This window comes from Hordeum vulgare, chromosome 6H (genome assembly GCF_904849725.1).
Source record: "Hordeum vulgare subsp. vulgare chromosome 6H, MorexV3_pseudomolecules_assembly, whole genome shotgun sequence".
Lineage (NCBI taxonomy): Eukaryota > Viridiplantae > Streptophyta > Magnoliopsida > Poales > Poaceae > Hordeum > Hordeum vulgare.
In genome coordinates this window covers 269,508,225-269,517,040 of record NC_058523.1, presented here as the reverse complement: position 1 = coordinate 269,517,040, position 8,816 = coordinate 269,508,225, and the positions used below count along the sequence as shown (strand labels likewise).

The window sequence follows — 8,816 nt, the reverse complement described above, 5'->3', positions numbered from 1 at the left end:
ACCATGTGCAGGTGAGCAATTAGTGTGATGGACACTAATGGCGCACCACACACACGGTGCGCCACTACTAACAAAGTTTTTTTTTCCAAAAGTACTAATGGCACACCGGGGCAGACTGCGCCATTACTAGTTTAACTAGTAATGGCGCACCACTCACCCAGTGCGCCACCGGAGTTTCCCTCCTATTGCTCCCGCAACCCACCCACCCACCCACCTGCAAAGCTCCCAGCTTTTTCCTCTTCCTCCACCGCCGTCGCGCTTCCTCATCTAGCTAGGGTTTCCTCGTCTCCCGATCCCCCCCCCCGACAGCAGCTCTGCGGCGATGGCGGCCTCGGGAGACGCCGGCGAGAAGAAGATGATCACGCTCAAGAGCTCGAACGGCGAGGAGTTCGAGGTGGAGGAGGCGGTCTCCATGGAGTCGCATACAATCCGTCACATGATCGAGGACGACTGCACCGACGACGGCATCCCGCTCCCCAACGTCAACTCCAAGATCCTCTCCAAGGTCAACGAGTACAGCAACAAGCACGTCGAGGCAAAGCCCGCAGACATTGGGGCCTCCTCCGACACCGCCTCCGCCGCCGCCGCCACCCCCGCCGCTCCCGCTGAGGACCTCTAGAAATGGGACGCAGAGTTCGTCAAGGTCGACCAGGCAACACTCTTCGACCTCATCCTGGTATACATCAAATCGCCTCCCCTCCCCTCCCCTCCCTCTGATTTCTAGATCTAGTCTTTCTTTCTTTCTTTCCCCTTCTCTTCTGGGTTCTGGCAAGGGACTGGATCGAGATTGGTTGCTACTGCTTAGGCTAGACTTATTGGCGATTGGCTTGGATTCGATCCGATTGGATTAGGTTAGGTTTTACATACATGATTGGCTTCATAATCCCGTGCTTTTGACCCAAAAAAAACTACAGAGATTTATTAGCTGCGGGCCATAGAAAATCACTGTATAGGCTAGGGTTAATCTGTGATCCATCTTCTTGTGGTCTGATGTCCTTTATAGTCTCTACATGAATGACCAAAGGAGCATCTAATCTTATTATGCTATGAGAGGATGAATTGTTTCCGTCTACTGTGTAGCTAAATCACCTTATTATATAACTCTTGTTTCTCACTTTGCTGTTGTCTCTACCTTTATTATCTTGTATCTAATCTTTTGTATTCAACTGTTGGCTGTGAATGCCTTCTTCTACCTAGCATTGCTTGGCTGTTAATTTGTGGCCATACATAGTCATATCTAAATTACCTAGCATTGCTTGACTGTTAACACTTGCAAATGCATTCTAAGAAGCGGTGCTCGTCATCTGAACTATTCATGAATTATAATCTTTTCTGCAAGGATCTGTCTGCTCTTGACTCTGTTTTGTTACAGTTATTTTTCTTTATATGAATCTCTTATCCGTTTATATGTTATAGTTACTGCTGGCACCTGAACCAATGTTCTGGCCTTTGAATCATAATAAAGAATGAGGTGGGTGAGAGAAGGGGAGATAGAGAGGGAGAGAGAGGGGGAGAGAGAGGGAGAGAGAGGGAGGGGGAGGGAGGCATCAGCTGAGTGTGGATGAATTTCAGGATTGCGTTCCTTATTTCCTTTTGACATATGTAATTTTCCTTTAATCATTGGGACTAGGCATGGGTTTGGGATCTTTGTTTGTAGCTCATTTACTATGCCTATATTCTGCTTTACTTCCGAACGCGGCACACTAATTAGTGCTTGTACGGGCTTAGTAAAGGAAAATTTGCAGTTGCAGCCATCACTCGAAATGATTATCTTTCGATGCGAAGTACTGAAGTGAAAAAATGGTGACTTGCATTCTAAAATTTGAAAGAATTAGTTTCTTCTTGTATTCATTTCACCATAGATTTGGTAGCCCTTTTTGGTTGATGCCATTGAACAAGATATTAAGTTTGTCATATACTATAAGCTAAAAAAAGTGAACTCTCTTTTGTACTGTTGTTCTCATGGTCCACAGCTGAACGTTTCTGTAGGACTTGAGCATGCATAGGACTTGTGCATCAGGAAGAGTGAACTTGTTAACAAGCATGATCAGTAGTGCATCGTCTGTTTGTGAAAGTAGCTGTTCACTAGTTGCTTGATATGAGATGACGTGGCTGTAGCGAAGCAATAAAAATCAATGTGAATGAGCAGCAGTATATATAACTAGAATACACATATGTGAATGCACTTTTGATGGGCGCACACATGTGCTAATTAAGTTTTTAAATTGCTTACATTACTTTTGTATCTACTCTTTAGTTGCATCTGCATTGTTACATTACATTTAATAGTATGTGTTGCATACTCAATTTGGAGGAGTTCAAAGAAAATGGTTGATCTTGCTGCACACCCCATCAGATAAAAGTAGACAAGCAATGAGTGTACCGCCCAGAGGTGCTTCTTTCTCTACTCCTATCTATTTATCAATAGAAATCTCTATGCTTTTCTAGTGTTGTAATTTGCTAGAGGTTTCTCTTTTCACCTCTGAATCACTAGCATTGTTGCTCAAAACATGTAAGTAGAGATATTTTGACCCATTTGAAGATGTGCTTGAAGATCTTCATGATTTAGAGTGTTAAATTTGACATGCTGATGATTTCATCTTGTAGGTTGCCACGCGGATGCTCTTACGACTACGATATGGACATGAAGGCATTTGTTTTAGTGCCAAATATTACTTACTAATGCCCGCAAAGTATCGTTGTGTATTATATTTTCTATGGACCTATGTATGGATGGATGCTATCGAACTATATGTATATATGGATGCTATGGAATTTTGGATGTATGGATGCTATGGAATTTTGATATATGGATCATGAAATTTGTTATGCAACTTTGCATATATGTTATGTGTTGTGGATCAGTAAAACTATTGGGCACATATTATGTATTATATATTTGATATATATGTTATGTGCTGTTGAATTTGTAGTTTTGAAACAAAACATATATATGCTAGAATCTTTGATGTCATGGGGCTCTCAGCAAAGATTTTATGCTCTCTGCATAGATTTCATACTAGGGGCGCACCACTCAGCACTTTAGTGGTGCACTGCAAAAATCACACTAGTGGCGCATCATCAACTAGTGTGCCATTAGTAATCGAGAGAACATGGGTAAATATGGCCCCGTGGGAGGCATACTAATGGCGCACCATGGGCTATATTAATGGTGCACTGCCTGGTGCACCATTAGTATACCAGATACTAATGGCGCACCTGTGGTGCGCCATTAGTAAAAAATTCTAATGGCGTGATGCTAGTCGCGCACCTGTTGTGCGCCATTAGTAGCCAAAACAGGTGCGCCACTAGCAGGCCTTTTCATAGTAGTGGCTGTTATACTCTAATGAACTGGAAGAAAATGAGCTACTTTGGAAAGACGGTCAATGACCATAAAGATAGAGTTATTTCCTTTCTTGGTCTTGGGAAATCCAGTGATGAAATCCATACTGACTTTCTCCCATTTCCATTCAGGAATAGCTAAAGGTTGAAGGGTTCCAGTAGGCCTTTGATGTTCCGCTTTAAATTGACGACAAACGTCGCACTTAGCAACGAACTCAACAATTTCTCTCTTCATCATAGTCCACCAACACCTCTGGCGTAGGTCCTGATACATCTTCGTACTACCAGGATGAATGGTGAGAGGAGAATCATGAGCCTCCTTGAGGGTAAACTACCGCAGACGTTTGCTCTTAGGAACCACTAGACGATTCTGAAAGAACACAACACCTTGCTCATTGATAGAGAAATCCCTAGCGTTTCCGCTAGCAATATTCTCCTTGACCCGCGATATACCCTTATCATATATCTGCACAACTATGATTTGATCCCCAAGAGTAGGTTTTGCCAACCGGTTAGAAAGGAATCCTTGAGGAACAATGTGAGGATTGAACTTCCAAAATTTGTCATAGAGACGTGGTTGACCTCGTTGTAGCATCAGATTGTTACAATAAGACTTACGACTTAGTGCATCATCCATAACATTTGCCTTCCCCGGGGTGTAAGTTATCCATAAGTCGTAATCTAAGATCAACTCAACCACCGTCTTTGCCTGAGATTCAAATCTGGCTGGGTGAAGATATATTTCAAACTTTGGTGATCAGTGAATATTTCGCAACGATTACCAAGAAGGTAATGTCGCCAAGTTTTAAGTGCATGGACTACAAGTGCAAGCTCAAGATCATGTGTGGGGTAATTATCCTCATGTGGACGCAACTATCAAGATGTGTATGCAATCACATTACGATCCTGCATGAGAATGCAACCTAATCCTTGTCGCGAGGTGTCGCAATAGATAACAAAGTGCTTTCAGTTCCTGGTGGTAGCAACACAGGTGCGGAAGTCAGGCGTCTTTTCAGTTCCTAAAAACTATGCTCACACTATGGTGTCCACTCGAACTTTTTATCTTTCTTGAGGAGTTCAGTTATAGGCTTTGCAACCTTGGAGAAATTCTTGACAAAGCGGCGACAATAGCTCGCTAGACCAAGAAAACTTCTAACTTGCTTAACCGATTCAGGTTGAGTCCAATCAAGGACAGCTTGAAATCTCTCTGGATTGATAGCAACACCCTTACCATAGATTACGTGGCCTAGGTAGGTCACTTCTGGTAAACAAAATTCACATTTTGAAAACTTGGCATAAAGGCAATGTTCTCGAAGTTTCATCAATACCAGCCTCAGATGCTCGGCATCTTCTTGTTCGTTCTTCGAGTAGATGAGAATATCATCGAGGTATACCACGATGAATTTATCCAAATACTCCATGAAGATTGAATTCATCAATCGAGAGAAGGTGGCTGGAGCATTGGTTAAACCGAAGGACATAACGGTGTACTCATATTGGCCATAACGAGTGACAAATGCCGTTTTTTGAAATGCCCCCGTTCTTGATCTTGATTTGATGGTGACCCAATCTCAAATCCATTTTGGAGAAGACTAAGGATCCAGGGAGCTGATCGTACAGATCATTGATCCTGGGGAGCGGATACTTGTTCTTTATGGTGACCAGGTTAACTGGTCGATAATCTACAACCATCCGGTCCATTCCATCCTTCTTGTTGACGAAAAGGACGGGACAAGCCCAAGGATAAGAGCTAGGACGAACGAAACCTTTATTCAAGGGCTCATCTAGTTGTTTCTTAAGTTCGGCTAGCTCCAGGGGTGCCATCTTATAAGGTCTTTTGGCTATTGGGACAGTTCCTGGAACAAGGTCTATCACAAACTCTACATCCCTGTCAGGTGGACTTCCTGGCAGTTCTTCTGGAAAAACATCCGGGAAGTCACGGACTACCGGAATGTCTTCAAGTTTTGGAAGAGGGTTTGCATTGAGGCAATAGAGTTGGCATTTAGCAACTCGAGTAGAGACATTAATTATCTCACCCAACGGATGGGTAAGCTGAACATTTCTAGAATGGGTATCAATCTTGGCATAATGAGCTGACATCCACTCCATACCCAAGATGTTATTGATAACTGAGGATTTCAGGGCTATCAAAGAAGCTAGAAAAAATAGCCTGTCTAATAGGATTTCATTGTCATAGCTTACCCTAGAAGTTTGCCATTTGCTATGAGGGGTTTGGAAAAACTAATGGGATTGGCATATCACAAAGGGACATGTTATGCAAGTTTGCATAACTTTCGGAAATGAAGGAATGAGATGACCCAGCGTCAAAAAGGACGGACGCTGGGTGATGATTAACAAGGAGCGTACCCAATATGACATCGAGATCCTCTTCGGCTTCTTCTGCTAAAACATAATTCACGCGGCCACGTGCAGGAGTTGGCTTCACATAGTAAGCTTTGCCCGACTTGCCTTGCCAAACGGACTTTCCAGGTTGCTTGGCACCTATATTGTAGGGGCGCCCTCGTGAGTAGTGTCCTGGTTCTCCACACTTGTAATAGATCACCTGATTGGCATGTGGTGCAGCATTGCTAGCTAGACCACCATAGGTCTTTGCTAGAGGGTTGGTCTGGTTCGCCTGAGGCGCCACATAGTATGGACTCGGGGTATATCTTGGCGGCAGAGAGCTATTTGGGACCCATAGCTTGCGTTTTGGAAACGCGGAACCAGATGAGGAGCCAAAGTCGCGGGAGTTCTTCTTTGTGGCTTCATAATCGGTATGACGAGTCTCGGCACTGATCGCCTTGTTGACAAGTGCTTGAAAACTTGTACATTCGCGGAGGGGCAGGTCACGACGAAGTTCAGGGCTCAGACCCTTGCGGAATCTTGCTTACTTCTTGGCATCAGTTGACACCTCTTCATTTGCGTAGCGAGCGAGATTACCGAACTCGCGGCTATAAGCATTCATGGTGAACTTTCCCTGGGTGAAGGCGCATAATTCCTCTCTCTTACGGTCCATCAGAACCTCTGGAATGTGGTGCAGACGGAAGGTTGCAATAAAGTCAGCCCATGTGGCTGCTAGCCCGGCAGGACCCATAGCTTCAAAATTTTCCCACCACAGATTGGCGGGTCCTTCGAGAAAATACGTGGCAAGGGTCACCTTGTCGGCCTCTGAAACATTGGTAGAGCGAATCTTGCGCGATATACTACACAACCAGTCATCAGCGTCGAGAGGATCGACAGAGTGATGGAACTTCGGGGGATTTAGCTTTACGAAGTCATTGAGGGACACTACGTCATTCTGAGGCTTACGAGCCGTATTTTGCTCAATACGCTCTAGCAGACGGTTGGTCTCTCTTTTCTTCCTTTCCGCCTCAAGCATAACTTCCACCATAGAAGGTGGGTGAGGCAATTCCTCCTGTGCTGCCTGACTACCTTCTCCCTGCTCATGGGTAGGGGCACGGTTCAGCCTGGTGAACACCATCCTCGCAAACAAACTTACAGCTTAGACTAATATCAACATCAATACCAGCTATGGACTAAGAATGCACCGAACACATGTAATGCGTAAATGAACATCCGAACAACATGGTAACAAGCAAGTGCTATATATACACCATGGTCCATACACACCATTACATAGTCCAGTACAACCTCAACCGAAGAGCAAACTACTGAAAAGATGATACTACTCATGAACGGCTTTCCAAGCTTCCTATACATTATTTATCTATGCCTCCGGAACTCATCTTACGACATAAGCATACTCCACAAGACACACAGGATTGTGGAAGTACAACTACTACCATACTATTCTTCCACTCATGGGTTCAAGCATCCGGATAAAACATCTCATAAAGGTTGCCTCCATGGCCTGGGAGCTCAACATGCGGATCAGGAAATACTCGGGCCAGAGACCCCTGGGAACTGTAAGGAAACAGGTGTGGCCTTGGTCCCCTGACTAGTGCTAGTAGAGGTCCCTGAAGAGGGATGACTCCTCCTATAGCAGGCCAGTCAAAATGAGCTAGAAGATGGGTCCTAACAGGGTTCAACATCTCTATATCTCCATACCTGTCTGAACTACAGTTGCCAGCTGTGTGAAAACCGTCCAGAGATGGGCACGTGTAGCATAGAGCTCCATACGAAGGACACGAGCATCCCTGTCTCTATTCTCCAATATCTCAACGGTGGACTGCAGCAGCGGATCCTCCATAGAGGAATCAAAGTAGACCCCACTGAGGTATCCTTCTTCTCCTAGCTGAGAAGCGGGGACATAGCAGAACTATGAATTCTGCAGCAGTGCATGTCTGGCTCTCATGATGGTCAACATTGAATAGGCAACATATTGTACCGCCATGTCAACAGTAACCCCCAATCCATAAGACCAATGGATCGGCTCCTCAACTCTAGGGTAATCTGGGAATACCCTAAGAGTGCACAAGTACTAACTCTGGTTGAAACCCCGGTACTGCTCCTCCACTGTATACTCTGGGTACCTGCGGTAACTGGCTACTGACATCATCCTGACCAGCATGGTCGTGTGACCCAGCATATCAATGCACCTGGTCAGACGGGCCACCTAACGAGAAGGACGGCGATGCATCTGAAAATAGAGAGTAATGCAAAAGGCATTAGCGCTGTGGAGACAAAATAGGGCAGCATAACGGCTGTAAATGCTCAAAAACAATTTTGAGACAGCCCACAAAAGATATGATAGCATAACCACTCAACTATCAAGTTCAATTCCATGGTCATCAAAACTTATTTTCTTTTCCTTGGATCAAAAGAAACTCAAAGTAACTCTCGACTCATTGTCCTACAATCTACGGATTAGTAATACACGATCCTAAGAGAAAGATAAGTAAGCTAGTTCCTAATCCCCGCAGAAAAGACGAGGATGACCAGAATAGAATAACTTGAGAAGAGAAGCAAGAATCTGACGTTCCCTTCCACAAACAATTCCCTTATATATAACTAAAGAAATTCTAGACTCAACTTCAGCTAGTTTGGCTTGGTAATCCTACAGTCAGTCAGGCTCTGATACCAATGCTGTCGAGACCCCGATCCTAAGCCATTGGAATCCAGCCTGTAACACATTGCATCCCTTGGCGGTCTCACGCACGGTTATCCCCACGGCTGCCACCTTACCTCAGTCGGGACCATTCGCGTCTTTTGACTCACGTATGCATGAGTGTTGCTAGCATTCCAATGACAAAGAACCTGGTTCGACATATCTATTCATAAACTCAAGTGGCTCGACTGTACAAAGACAGGCATACATAACCCAGCAAAGCAGGTGTCGGTCAACAGGGAGTGTAGACGAGTCGTAGCAACCTACAAGGACTGCATTACACCACATGACATTTTGCCGAAGGGACAGACATAGCAGCTAAGAAGGATACATGCCGGTCAACCAATGTGTCTGGAGTAGTAGCGAACTACCAAGGCTCGGTGGAATCACAAAGGGGCATTTCTCT

The 8,816-nt window shown here is 44.7% G+C and overlaps 1 pseudogene; it reads left to right on the top strand.

Moving 5' to 3' along the window:
- The first annotated feature begins 322 nt into the window (after window positions 1–322).
- LOC123405391 lies at window positions 323–1,433 on the top strand (annotated as a pseudogene).
- The last annotated feature ends 7,383 nt before the right edge of the window (window positions 1,434–8,816 follow it).